This window comes from Carassius auratus, unplaced genomic scaffold (genome assembly GCF_003368295.1).
Source record: "Carassius auratus strain Wakin unplaced genomic scaffold, ASM336829v1 scaf_tig00041559, whole genome shotgun sequence".
Taxonomy (NCBI): Eukaryota; Metazoa; Chordata; class Actinopteri; order Cypriniformes; family Cyprinidae; genus Carassius; species Carassius auratus.
Genome location: NW_020526655.1, coordinates 46,300 through 60,934, shown reverse-complemented (window position 1 = coordinate 60,934; position 14,635 = coordinate 46,300). Strand labels below are relative to the sequence as shown.

The 14,635-nt window shown below is 35.0% G+C and overlaps 1 long non-coding RNA gene across 1 annotated transcript; it reads right to left on the bottom strand.

Moving 5' to 3' along the window:
* Positions 1–2,659: 2,659 nt before the first annotated feature.
* On the bottom strand, positions 2,660–4,807 carry LOC113085442 (uncharacterized). Its single transcript, XR_003284278.1, has 3 exons — positions 4,301–4,807; positions 2,798–2,901; positions 2,660–2,690 (listed from the first exon to the last, which is right to left on the bottom strand). It is a non-coding gene; the product is annotated as an uncharacterized LOC113085442 (long non-coding RNA).
* Positions 4,808–14,635: the final 9,828 nt, after the last annotated feature.

The following is a 14,635-nucleotide window of genomic DNA, read 5'->3' as shown; positions in this document are numbered from 1 at the left end:
AAGTGTTGATTGCAAGTTTGAGATGATTGAAGTGTTTATGTATAGCTTGAATTAGCTTAACATTGGTTTTAATTTGAAAAAAAAAAATTGTCTTTTTATAATTAAGTTAAAACAAGACATTCTTTTAGATCATCTTAACATGATACCCTAATTCAAAGACATAACTTAATTGAAATTACTACGTTGAATCCACTCATGGGGATAAGTTAACAGAATGCTCACTACTGAGTTCACTTTATTTTGAACTTGCATAGCAAAGTTGAAACAACTGTAATTGTATAGTCATGTTGATTCACAGAAGACAATTCACAGCTCAACAAGACTCAAAATAATGAGTTAAATCAATTCATTAATCCATTTTGTTTTTAATTGAAATTTTGAGGCAGCTGCTTAACTTATGATTTTAAGTAGAACCAAGTAGATATTTTTTACAGTGATAGACACTGTTTCATTTCCAATTTCTACAGGTGCCCAATGTGCTGGATTCCTCTTTTATCTATTTATTTTCCTCTGTTGTAATAATAAATAATAATTTGTTTGTTCATTTCACACATCAGTTGTTAACACTTTTGAGTGGGTTTATGAGTTTTCATTATGCAGTTTTTTAGAAATGTTTTTTTATTTCTTTATTTTCAGACACAAAGTGTAAGACATAAAATGGATCTGGGAGTTTGTTCAGAGAATGGTCTCATAAAATAAATAAACATATTCATAGTGGTTGATCCTTAACTTGTCTTTATTTATCACATATTTTGTACATATTGGATCTATATCAAACTCTGGAAATGCTTTGGCAATTAACTGACAACCTGTTACGACATCTTTATACAAAGCTTTTTGACATGGGAAATAATCGAGTAAATGTTTCACATTTATATAAAACTATTGAACAGTGTCAAATAATGATGCCATCATTTAAAATGATTATAACTTTCAAGTCTGTCCATTTGCACCGTGCACTTTATACCAATAAAAAGGTTTTTAAAAGCTGTTGTTAGTGAGCTCATAAAATATTGTACATATGTGTCTTGTGTCATTATGGCATAGCGTTTGTGACTTTCCCTGGATCCCCTTCCTCTTCAGATGACACTGTTATTACTGTAGATCACTTTTACAAAGATTACTGCAAACAGACGTCTTTCCATTAACAAGGTAATGTGCTGGATTATATTTATATTCTTAGCAATCATATTACAGTTACACTTGTAATAAAACTTGTTTTAATTACTTTAATTTCATATATAGTAGCCTGCCATATTTAACTGTTGCTGATTTGAAGGCTCCTCATATCTGTAATGATACTGTGATTTATTTGATTTATTCTCCGATCATTCAGTTGATCCATGACTTTTTAATCACTAAAGGACAAAGTAATTCGAGAAACGAATAAAAATCCTGAAACTAACTTGTGCTTCATGGAGACTTTTGTAGCCCTAATTATAAAAAAACAATTGCAAGTGTCTAGACCCATTTGGCTGTTTTTTTATTTTTATTATTATTATGTTTTTTTTTTTTTAACTTTTATAGCCACCTTTTTTTTTTTTTAATTCTGACCTAGAAAAAAATAAAATAAAAATACACATTAATCAAAAGACTATGTTCATAAAAAGGACATATAACAGTGGTTGGGTAGGAACCCAGTCTCCCCAAAGCTTCACACACAAGAAGGTGTAACAAAAGTTCATTTCTGATGTCATTGTCCTGATGTTCCCAGCCAGCTTTCTGAGCTCGGTGCAGTGCTGTCTCATCTTCCTCATCACAATCAGTCTTTCCTCTTCAAGACACACTTTTGACATGTACGCATCAAACTCTTCTTCTTGGTGAGGATGTTGCTGGATTCTGAAATCACATAAATAACATCTCTACAATACAAATCTGACCTGTACATTCTGAACAGAAGTAGTGTATGTACCTCCCAAAACCTGGTGTCGGGTGAACAAATGTAAAAAGTCTGCTTATTAAGGAATAAGACGTTAGGAAGACCACCACACAATAAAGATTGTCTCCCTTGTTCTTTATTTCAAGAACTCCTCAGCTGATTAAGAGCTTTAAATACCTCAGTCATCTCACAAGTGATGTAGGCCTGATGAAGAACTCGTGCTCAAAATTACTTGTCCTAATAAAGAATAAATGTAAAATGCATAGTTTGCTTAATATGTGTAAAATTAAGAGGAAGACATTTTAAAATTAAGGACCTGAAAATCATGAAATCATGAAAATCTGTCATACAAATAACAAATATATTAGATGAGTTGTCAACATACCAGTCTGATTATAAAGGCTAGAAACATTTGTTCAGTTGATTTCTGAAGGTTATGTTGGTCATCATATCTGGTACCTACAGAATCCTAAAGCAACAATAATACAAGTAAATGATTATGATGTCTTTCAGGCTCGGCCTTAAAAGAGTTTCAATGCCAATTTTAAGATAATCTAGAGCCCCAAATCAGTGTTTACAGTCTCAGTGAAGTTACAAGCCCACAAGTTTATAGCAAGCAAAACAGGAAGACAAGTCCTTCGTTAATTCTCCTGCATGGCACAGATTCTCAGTTCTACACATGATTAGCAGACTGCAATAGTAAACTACTTCGATGACTGTCTGTAAAATACTGTACCCTCAGTAGCCCACTGTCTGACATCATGTACCCACTGAAGCACACCTAGTTCACTGCTCAAATCCTCTTGCGAGTCTGGGGTCAAAAATTAAAGATGAACAAGGGTTTTCACTTTGCAATCTTAAAAACTGAGAGAAGTGATGAAAAGCTTTGTATTCATAACTGAAGGCATAGCATCATACCTTGATGAATCTGCTGGATAATGAAAGATGAAGGCCTTCTAGCATGGACAGTTAGCATGTCATTCCTGGCTTTTAACAACACAATTATGAGATGGAGAATAGTCCTATTAAAGCTCATGGGATTTCAGTTCATCCACACATTGACCATTGAGTTTTAATTTGCAGATGCAGTTTTATTAATGCAATCTCCTTAATTTATGTCAGTTATGCAATATCCGACAACGTTTTTGACAAAGAATACACATAATAAAAAGAAGAGATAATGAAAAAAAAAGGTTTTCTAAAATAATATAACCAACAATTACCATATTTGGTCATGTACTTGGTTGGGTGCCACCACATTTACCATGTGTCTAACTTCAGACCTCAACACAAGATCGGTTGAAAGATCACAACATATTGCTTGTAATGTCTGTAACAAACTGAGATACTAGTCTGTTTTATACACGCTTACACTAAGAGGTCTTGAGGGATACATTAACTATTTAATAATGCAACAATCATACTTTTATAAAAATCTAACATTATATATTTGACTGACACGTTTGCAAGGCAAGTTTATTTATATAGCACATTTCGTACACAATGGTAATTCAAAGTGCTTTACATAAAAGAAAGTAAAATAATCATGAAGAAAAATAATAAAACTTTTAAAATGATTAAAACATTTTAAAACAGTTAGAAAATGATTTTACATAAAAAATAATAATAAAACAGTGAAAATATAGTGCAATCAGTTTGGACATTGCACAGTGCTCATTCAATAAATGCACAGCTAAAAAGATGCATTTTGAGTCTAGATTTAAATGTGACTAGTGTTTTAGCACATCTGATCTCTTCTGGAAGCTGATTCCAACTGCGGGCGGCGTAGAAACTAAAGGCGTTTCATTTTACTCCTGAAGCTAAAGACTTTTCATTTTACTCCTGATCCTGAGCACTATACAACACTTAGTTCTTCACAGAAACCTTTCCAGTGTATGTGAAATATTCATAATAATAATTAGATATTGAGAATAATTTGGTAGTAAAACAAAGTGTTGCACGTTTTCTTGGTGCACAGAAAAGTATATTTATTTTGTTCATCATTTGCAACTGCTTTTTATCACTTAATTAGAAGCACCACAAATTAAATTGTCATCTTTAATAGGGACTATTGAAAAGACATTTAGAAGTTTATTTTAAAATGCAAAGTTGAAACTAAAAAATAATAATCTCTGTAAACTCTTAAGTGTGTCCCATAAGGCAGTGGTTCCCAATCCTGGTCCTGGAGAAGCCCAACACAGTGCTGGGGTTCTCCAGGACCAGGATTGGGAAACACAGTCATCAGGTCATGAAAAGTTCGACACACACTTGTGGTCATCATGCTCACTTGGACTAAATAAAGGAAAAGTCCAAAGATGGCAAGTGTGGGTATTTCGACAGTACAACAGTTTAAGAAACAACAAATACTGTACAAATGATAAGAGCAGGAATGTTTGAAGGGTCAAACTTTCACAGACTTACTCATTGTTGCACTTGCGCCTGATGGCCGCTCGAGTTGTGTGTGGAAACTCCACAAGAACAGTCTGTTAACAAAGTAAAATAGGGAAGGTCAGAGGGCAGGTTCACACAACTTTTACTTTCCACTACATCAGCCAGTAATCATAATGTATTACACCCAAAATACTTAATAAAAGTACATTGTGAATAGCAGTGAGGAAATGTCAATATTGCTTCCAGTGTGTAAGAACTGAGAAGAGAAGAAACATCACAATATAAATCAAATCACACAACCTCATTGAAGTTGAAAAGTATATTTATATTATAGATCAGACTAAATTGTAATAGAGACATGCACATCTTCTATAAGGCTGCTTTGAAATGGCATGTATTGTGAAAAACACTTTACAAAATAATTTGATTATTTTATTTTATGAATAGTAAAAAAAAGAGAGGTTAGGAATTCTATTGGAAACACAGTCGCCAAAGTCAAAGAAATAAAAGAAAATACATCTGCAAGAAGTACAAAAGGTCTCTGCACAGGGATGACATTTATAGATGGATGTCTTTGGATGCACCAGAATACTGGCTGACATGATAACTACCATCTGAAGCATTTCTCTATTAGTCAGACATTTCAGCCACCTGAGCAAAAACATTCTTTATACCAGACCCGTACAGTGCCTACACAAAACATGTGTAACTTTTAACTTTAATGTGCTCTTTAAATTTGATTTGGCCCTTGATATAACTAAATGATCTACATTTTAAGTTACCTGAGAAATCATTTTTACAGTATAATACAAAAGTTTGGGATCAGTAAAGTTTTTAAAGAAGTTTCATCAAGGCTGTATCTAATTTATAATGTTGGAAAAACATTATTTCAGGATTATTTGAGAAATAAAAAGTTAAAAAGAACAGCATATTATTCTGATTTCTGAAGATCATGTGACACTGAATACTGGAGGAATGATGCTGAAAATACAGCTTTGCTTTACAGGAATACACTATATTTAGTCTCTCTTAAATTCTTTACAAAACTTTTCATTGCTGTCCAAAATAAATATTCCAATTAATTTATATACAACTCAATCATAATTTGAACTAAATCGCAAGCTTTATATATTCACCATTCACTTCACAAAAGGAAACAAACCTGTTCCTGTCTTCCGGGTCTGATAACAAGTGCAGGTCAAAGTTCAAGCTTCAGACTTAATGTGAATAAATGACAAAAACAACAGCAGCTAACAATAAAGATATTCTAAGACAAAAATAAATGGAGTAAAATCTATCTTTTTGAGACATAGTTCTTATTTTAATTATGCATTTATGAAGTTACTGATGTATTTGCTCTCTTTTTTGGACATAGTATATGCATCATCTACAGTGCATAATATCATCCAAAGATTCAGAGAATCTGGAACAATCTCTGTGCGTAAGGGTCAAGGCTGGAAAACCATACTGGATGCCCGTATCTTCGGGCCCTTAGACGGCACTACATCACATACAGGAATAATACTGTAATGGAAATCACAACATGGGCTCAGGAATACTTATAGAAAACATTGTCAGTGAACACAATCCACCGTGCCATTCACCGTTACCGGCTAAAACTCTTTTGACAAAGTCTTATCGGATCATTCAGATCCGTGCTCGCACTGCCGCTAACACAGAGAGAGCAGTTAGCATGTTTGGTTAAGAAACATCTTCACAAACTGTCTTTTCAACTACACAGTATTATTTCAGTCTTACAGTTATTCATATTACCACAGAAATACTGGGAACTTTATAGTTCAGATATAAACATTGATGTCTATATGGCAGCAATCAAAATAGAGCAAATCCCCTTTTGAAAGTACTGCGCTTCAAATAATGCTCGTGTCGATTGCACAAGTGTCTTAAAAATGTATTTGTCAATGAATGAAGTTTTCATTCAAGAGAATTGTTCAAAAACGCTGATTCATCTAGTAATGAAACAAGGGAAGTAGGTTTATGAGTGAGTCGTTGAATCAGTGATTTAAACAACTTTTTCATCCTCCTAATATAAAAAACTGGGGTTTTAAATATATTATATATACACTACCTTCAAAAGTTTTTGAAATATAAGATGTGTAATGTTTTTTAAAGACTCTTCTGCTCACCAAACCTACATTTATTTGATCCAAAGTACAGCAAAAACTGTAAAATTGACTGCATCATTTCTCCAGTCTTCAGTCACATGATCTTCAGAAATAATTTTAATATCCTGATTTGCTGTTAAAAAACAAAACAAACATTTATTATTATTAAGTTGAAAACAGGTTTTCAGGTTTCTTTGATATAAAGTTCAGAAGAACAAAATTTTATGAAATATAATTAACTCCTTAACTGTCACTCATGTTTTTGAACATTGACTTTGTAGTGCACAATCCAAACTTAAATTTTTATAATTCATGAATGAAAATATTTTGTAACATGATATTGATGTACCATGTATGTCTGATTTTAAAATGGGTTTTAAAGGATTAATTTTGAGATTTTAAGTTTTCAGTCGATATATAACTTCTGATAGAGAAAAAGGCAACAAACAAGTCTTTTTTAAACAAAGGTCAAAACTCCAGTTATAATTTAGATTTTTGAGGGTGCACTCTTGTCATAAATTAATGGATTACTTTTCCTACATAATTTTTAGCAAAAAACACTGGTAAAATATATATTTGGGAGTCTTAGACCTTTCCCACGATATATAGTTTGTCAAGATTAGATTAGATTTAATCTAATATAGTGAAGTAAATTTAGGCGTCCCACAGAGTGGACGGGTGACAGTTTTCAGGTTAAATAAATATTGGTAACACTTAAGTATTAACTACGACATTTCTCTCAATAAATTCTTAATTTGCTGCTCATTAATAGTTAGTAAGGTAGTTGTTAGGTTTAGGTATTGGTTACGATTAGGGATGTAGAATAAGGTCAAGTAGAATAAGACATTAATATGTTCTTAATTAACACTAATACATGGCTAATATTCTAGTAATATGCATGCTAATAAGCAACTCATAGCTGTTACATATTCTAAAGTGTTACTGAAATATTTTGTTATAAATGTATTTGTCACACTTGATCAATTTAAAGAATCCTTGCAAAATAAATTGCAAAATAAAATTGTTTATTTCCTGCTGTCACGGCCTGGGATTGATAGAGGACTCAGATGTAGTTGTTGTGAGAAAGGAGATCCTTTATTCTCGTCACAAAACACAGAATAACATAAACGATAGCTGAATCCTGCTCAGGTGAGAGGAGACTTCAGAGCTGGCAGGACGTGTCTGTGGACCACTCGAGCTGCCGGATCTCTGTACTACGAGTCCTGAAGCACGGCTGAACAGAGGGCAAGACAACGATGCTTGTCCTCATACACAGAACATGAGCAAGAACAAATCAATCTACTCTCGACCAAGGACAGAAAAGCACAGACATATGGGAGTGAGGGAATAAGAGAGAAAAGAAGCTGGACATTACCTCAGCGGCTGTGTTTCAGATCAAGTGTAAAAGACAGCAGAGCAGAGAATCCAGAAGAAGAAAAAAGAGAAGATGCAAGGTCTTTCATAAAGCACTTGTGAAGGGATTTCCAGTGTGATGTCAGAAGACACTGTATCCACCTGCTGTCTATAAAAGACTGAAGTGATGATCAAATCAGATGCTGCTTCCAGACCTGAAGAGCTCTCCGGCTCCAGAACCATCGCTGATATTGTCTTGAGCAAACTACTTACTCACATTTATACTTTATTCCATACTTACACAGTAGTTCTAGAATATTTACTAATTGTAATAAATAAACTGACAAGTCGTATATAACATTGATGGCATTGGTGTATAGCTAAGAACAGAACACGGAGAAGTCTTCTGTGACCGGTTTTGTGAAGATGAACTCAGACGTTTATGAGACAGAGCAGATCTGACTTACTTTACCTCCCTGAGAATAAATAATATAAAGTAGAAGGTGTAGGAAATTTAGCACAATACAGTATTGTTCAAAAATAATAGCAGTACAATGTGACTAACCAGAATAATCAAGGTTTTTAGTATATTTTTTATTGCTACGTGGCAAACAAGTTACCAGTAGGTTCAGTAGATTGTCAGAAAACAAACAAGACCCAGCATTCATGATATGCACGCTCTTAAGGCTGTGCAATTGGGCAATTAGTTGAAAGGGGTGTGTTCAAAAAATAGCAGTGTCTACCTTTGACTGTACAAACTCAAAACTATTTTGTACAAACATTTTTTTTTCTGGGATTTAGCAATCCTGTGAATCACTAAACTGATATTTAGTTGTATGACCACAGTTTTTTAAAACTGCTTGACATCTGTGTGGCATGGAGTCAACCAACTTGTGGCACCTCTCAGCTGTTATTCCACTCCATGATTCTTTAACAACATTCCACAATTCATTCACATTTCTTGGTTTTGCTTCAGAAACAGCATTTTTGATATCACCCCACAAGTTCTCAATTGGATTAAGGTCTGGAGATTGGGCTGGCCACTCCATAACATTAATTTTGTTGGTTTGGAACCAAGACTTTGCCCGTTTACTAGTGTGTTTTGGGTCATTGTCTTGTTGAAACAACCATTTCAAGGGCATGTCCTCTTCAGCATAGGGCAACATGACCTCTTCAAGTATTTTAACATATGCAAACTGATCCATGATCCCTGGTATGCGATAAATAGGCCCAACACCATAGTAGGAGAAACATGCCCATATCATGATGCTTGCACCTCCATGCTTCACTGTCTTCACTGTGTACTGTGGCTTGAATTCAGAGTTTGGGGGTCGTCTCACAAACTGCCTGTGGCCCTTGGACCCAAAAAGAACAATTTTACTCTCATCAGTCCACAAAATGTTCCTCCATTTCTCTTTAGGCCAGTTGATGTGTTCTTTGGCAAATTGTAACCTCTTCTGCACATGCCTTTTTTTTAACAGAGGGACTTTGCGGGGGTATCTTGAAAATAGATTAGCTTCACACAGACGTCTTCTAACTGTCACAGTACTTACAGGTAACTCCAGACTGTCTTTGATCATCCTGGAGGTGATCATTGGCTGAGCCTTTGCCATTCTGGTTATTCTTCTATCCATTTTGATGGTTGTCTTCCGTTTTCTTCCACGTCTCTCTGGTTTTGCTCTCCATTTTAAGGCATTGGAGATCATTTTAGCTGAACAGCCTTTCATTTTTTGCACCTTTTTATAGGTTTTCCCCTCTCTAATCAACTTTTTAATCAAAGTACGCTGTTCTTCTGAACAATGTCTTGAACGACCCATTTTCCTCAGCTTTCAAATGCATGTTCAACAAGTGTTGGCTTCATCCTTAAATAGGGGCCACCTGATTCACACCTGTTTCTTCACAAAATTGATGACCTCAGTGATTGAATGCCACACTGCTATTTTTTTTGAACACACCCCTTTCAACTAATTCAACTAATTGCCCAATTGCACAGCCTTAAGAGCGTGCATATCATGAATGCTGGGTCTCATTTGTTTTCTGACAATCTACTGAACCTACTGGTAACTTGTTTGCCACGTAGAAATAAAAAAAATATACGAAAAACCTTGATTATTCTGGTTAGTCACATTGTACTGCTATTATTTTGAACAATACTGTATATATCTTCAACATCTCTAAATAATACAGTTTTTTACCTTTTAACTTTGCCTTGATCTGCCACCTTTGTAGTTTTTCTAACACGTTTTATTCCTGTTTGTTCTGGACCGAATCCTTCACCAAAGCACAATGGATTGTGGGTAATTTTAGTCATTGTAGTGTGGACAGATCCACACTTCAAAAATCGACCTGAAATAGTAGACCATCCTTGGGACTTGTCATACTCTTCTCAACTTACTACGCTTTGGGACAGGACACACTTATAGGGCTTGGGTGCCGAGTTACATTCTGGGACGTGGCGGCCATGTTGCTTGCCTCGTGAATGTAAACATACAGCAAGTTGAACGAGAAGAAGCAGAGTTGGGAGAAAGAAAAAAATATGTTAAAATCGCGAAAAGGTTTTGGGATTTATAGGGATACGCTAAATAGGGATGCCAGGGACCTGTATGTGGACAAAATCAAGACTATTAACAGTTTGAATCCATATGAAATTCCCAACAAAGAGTGGCGTACCGACGGAGACTTGCTGCCACACTTTTGCATTCCAGATATATTCAGATATTACAGATATCTTCGGCTACCTTGTTTGTTTTGTGAGCGCCTACACTTCACAATAGCTCTGAAGCTACAAGTCATTGGAGTCTCATGTACAGTTCACAAATGGATGGGTTCAGGAGCTGCAAATCATAAAGCCGACAAACACTATACAGTAATCCGGACAAAGGTAAGATGTGTTCTAGCTGCTAGTTTAGTAACCGTTAGTGCTAACAACCATTCACACATGGACTTTTAACTGTGTTTCAAAAGTGTAGTTAGTAGCTGTCAACCCTCCCATTTCCGGGGTTCTCACGTATTTGAGCTGTTTTCCCACTGTCTTCCCGTTTTAGTATTTTCCTGTAAAATATCCCGTTAACCCCTCCATCAGACCTGTCAAGTCTCTGTGTTGTTGTCCTGTTGCTACTCCTTGTACTTCCAGCGAAACAGATGTTTTCAAAGCATCGTTTTTCTTACTTGAAAGCAACCTTAGCGTGATGTTGGGCTTTTTAAGATAGCGTGGCTGTTGTGAGAGCACGATTTCACGCCAATCTGTAACTAAAGTCACGTGAGACCTAGCTTCACAAATCGCTTCACGTTAGTTAATGCAGCAGTTTTATAGTACAAATTTTTGCTGTCAGCAGAGGGATAGCAACAAAAAGATGAATGTTGAAATGTCCCGTATCTTGGATGAGTAAACCGAGAAATTTCCCTTATTTTCAATGTTGACTTAAGCTATATAAATTAATATTCAGATGTTATGGTCTCCGTAGTCGCTCCTCCAAGCAGGAAAGCGGTGTAAAGTTAATCCATTCTCATTTTATTTCCCCCGTGGCGATTATGTGTTGCGCTATTACACCCCACAATACAGCAACGGTTTACCATGGTTGAAATTGATTTTTAATTCATCAAATTAAGACACACGGATGAGAGGGAGTACGTCTAAACACTGCGCAGTAGTCCAAGTGACAGTAAAGGAGGCTACCAATGTGGCGGCCACGCCAAGTAATGACATCACGACGCCCAAGCCCTGTTTTAATCTCAAAGACTATGGGCTAGTCTTAATTGTAATTTTAATATTAGCAAGCTTCCCATAAACCTTTCCAATTTTCACAAACCGGTATTGTTATCATGGATGATTATATACAAACACAACCCCCCCCCCCCACAAATGCTAAATTTGGAATAATAATTACATTTCACACCAAAATAAATCTATTTTTTAGGTAATTGGTTTAGTAAAACTATTTTGTTGGTTTCTCAACTTTTGAATAGTAGTAATGGTCATGTGCTTACATATTTAGAATTTGTAGAAAAATGTTCATTTTATATACCGGTTAAGGAGTATATGATGGTTATTAATGCCATCCCTTTAGAACTTAGGAAATTATTAGGAAATGATACAGTCAAAAAACTACATTTAGATTTCAATCTTAAATTGGAAGGTATAAATATAAAAGAGCAAAAATGTAATAGCAATTATCTTAGAAAGATTTGCCAAATTTCCAGTGTTCCTTTAGCCATTGGTTTTTGGAGATCACAATTTCAAGATGTCAACTGGAAAGAAACCTTTAAGATCTCCAGACGTTTTTGTATCACAAATAAAATTAGAGAGGTATCATACAAGATTGTTCATCGTATTTATCCTGTAAAACTGGTAATTGCAAAGTTTTGTAAAGATATTGACTTGAAGTGTGTTTTTTGGCGAAAATGAGAGTATTGTTCATTTATTTTATGATTGTATTTATCCAAATTTATTTTGTTGTAATCTAGTTTTTTTTTTAAACAAATTATTAATATTGAATTGCAACTTAAATAAAAGGATGTTTTATTTTTGTATGAGTATACTATTGATTTCAGAATTTGGTATATTGTGAATTTACTCATTATACATGGAAAATTCTTTATTCACAAATGTAAATGTGCAGGGAAAAAACCTAATTTTACTCATTTCAAAATAGAAATGGGTCACTACCTGTATACTTTAAAAGAAATAAGAAATGAAAAAGCCAAAAAAAACTGTAAGTTACTTTAAAGCCTTAAATCGAGTGTGTGCACCTTTAGAAATATATTAACTGAGAAAAATAAAGATAAAAAAATAACTATTTATGCTTTATGTTTCATGTCTACAAGTTAGACTATATTTAAAACGGTTTAATAATACTTAAAACAGACAAGTAAACTTTTCACTTGTTTTTAACTGTATATTTTATTTACATGAAAATATAAAAGTGTTAAAAAGACTAAGGGCCCTATTTTAACGATCTGAAACGCAAGTGTCAAAGCGTGAAGCGTAAGTAAGTTTGTGGGCGGGTCTCGGTGCTGTTGCTATTTTCCCGGCGGGATAAATGTCTCTTGCGCCCGGCACAAATCTAAAATGGGTTGGTCTGAAGTAGCTTCATTATTCATAGGTGTGGTTTGGGCGTAACGTGAAATAAACCAATCAGAGCGTCATCCAACATTCCCTTTAAAAGCAGGCGCGCAAGTTCCATTATGGATTGCTATTATTATGGCGTATTTACCAGGCGCACGCCAGGAGCGGTTCACAGCCGAGGAGACTGATGTTCTTGTAAGAGCAGTGAGAGACAGAGAAGTTGTGTTGTATGGGGATGGGAGAAACCCACCCAAAATAGCGTCGGTTAAACAGGCGTGGGAGGAAATAGCCACAATTATTTAATTGATTTTTGACGGACAAACCAATTTGTCAGATGTCCTTATATACATATATGACCTCAAACAGGTCTGATCCTTAATTACTACAATTAGCCTGAATAATTTGTAAGCTAGATTTATGCCTATTTTTTCACATCTTCGTGGCACACCACAATGATTTCCGTCATCTCATGTGTTAATATTTTTTTAGTGTAACAATTTATGATTTGCAAAAATAACTGTTGCATCTGTGTAGATTACATGAGCAAAGTGTATGCGCGTTGTGCACGCTATACATTATGTCAAGCATGTGCCCTTAAAATAGCATGATGAACAACGCGCAACGCGCCACTGACTTTAGACTAGGTTTTTTCTGGTCAGTGGCGCAATTGTTTAATGGAACAGCAAAATAGCACCAGGGATTGTTTGCGCCGGAACACGCCTCCTTTTTTGCGCTGAACCGAACAGGGAGCGCAAGTTCATTCACTAGTTTAGCGACGTGCTTTTGTGGAGGGAAAAGCGCGCTTTGCGCGGGTGCAAAATAGGAATGACACATGCGTCGGTGTACAAAGTCAATTGCGCTGGGTGCAAGATAGGGCCCTAAATGTGTTTGAGTATTTAGAGGAGAGTGAAAGACACAAATGCTGTTAACTTGTGAAAATGTTTAGTTGATTTGATGAAGGAGAGACTCCATCCACAGAACAGAGACTATATACTGGATATATGTACATTAACAACAGACACACAACTAAATATAAAGTAAAATAGAATAACAATTTGTATAAAACATGAGATAAGTTTCACACGTTGTAGATTTGCTTTATATCTTTTGATACATTTAAGTGCTGCACTTGACAATCACATTTAAACATCTGAATCATTATGAATGAGTTTAATAGAAATATTATTAAACTGAAGAGCCAGACAGACTCCTCTGAGCTTCTTCCTCCTCTGTTCCAGCTTTACATTAAACACAATGATCATCTGCTTGAATACTAAAGCAACATTAATCATTCAATATCATGTTTCTAACACACATGCTGCATTATTTGATTGTAAAGTCTGAGTCTCTTCACCTGTATGGATCACATTTACACATTTATCACACATTTATTTCTCCTCATAGACACAGTAGTGAAGCTCTTCTGTGGATCTTCAGCTGATGTTTACTGCTCCTCTCAAGATCACTTCACATCATGAGATACAGCATTTATCAGCTTTTCGTGATTGAACTCAATGAGGTATTTCTTGTGATTGATGGGACTTTCGGTGGTGGATCTCTACCAGACACTTTTGGTGATAGAACCGAAGAAAAGATAATCAGAGTTCAGTGAATCAAAGCACCAATTAGTTACATAGATATTTCTAAAACTATATTTGTGTTTTAAATACTTTTGTACATTAGTCTGTTTGTGTGACTCCTGTTGAGTCAATATAAAGTGAAACACACACTAACGAGTGTACACCAAATATAATAAAGGACAAGGAACAAACACAAATGTGATTCTGTCTTAAAACACAAATCTTTCAGTTAAATGTGTCA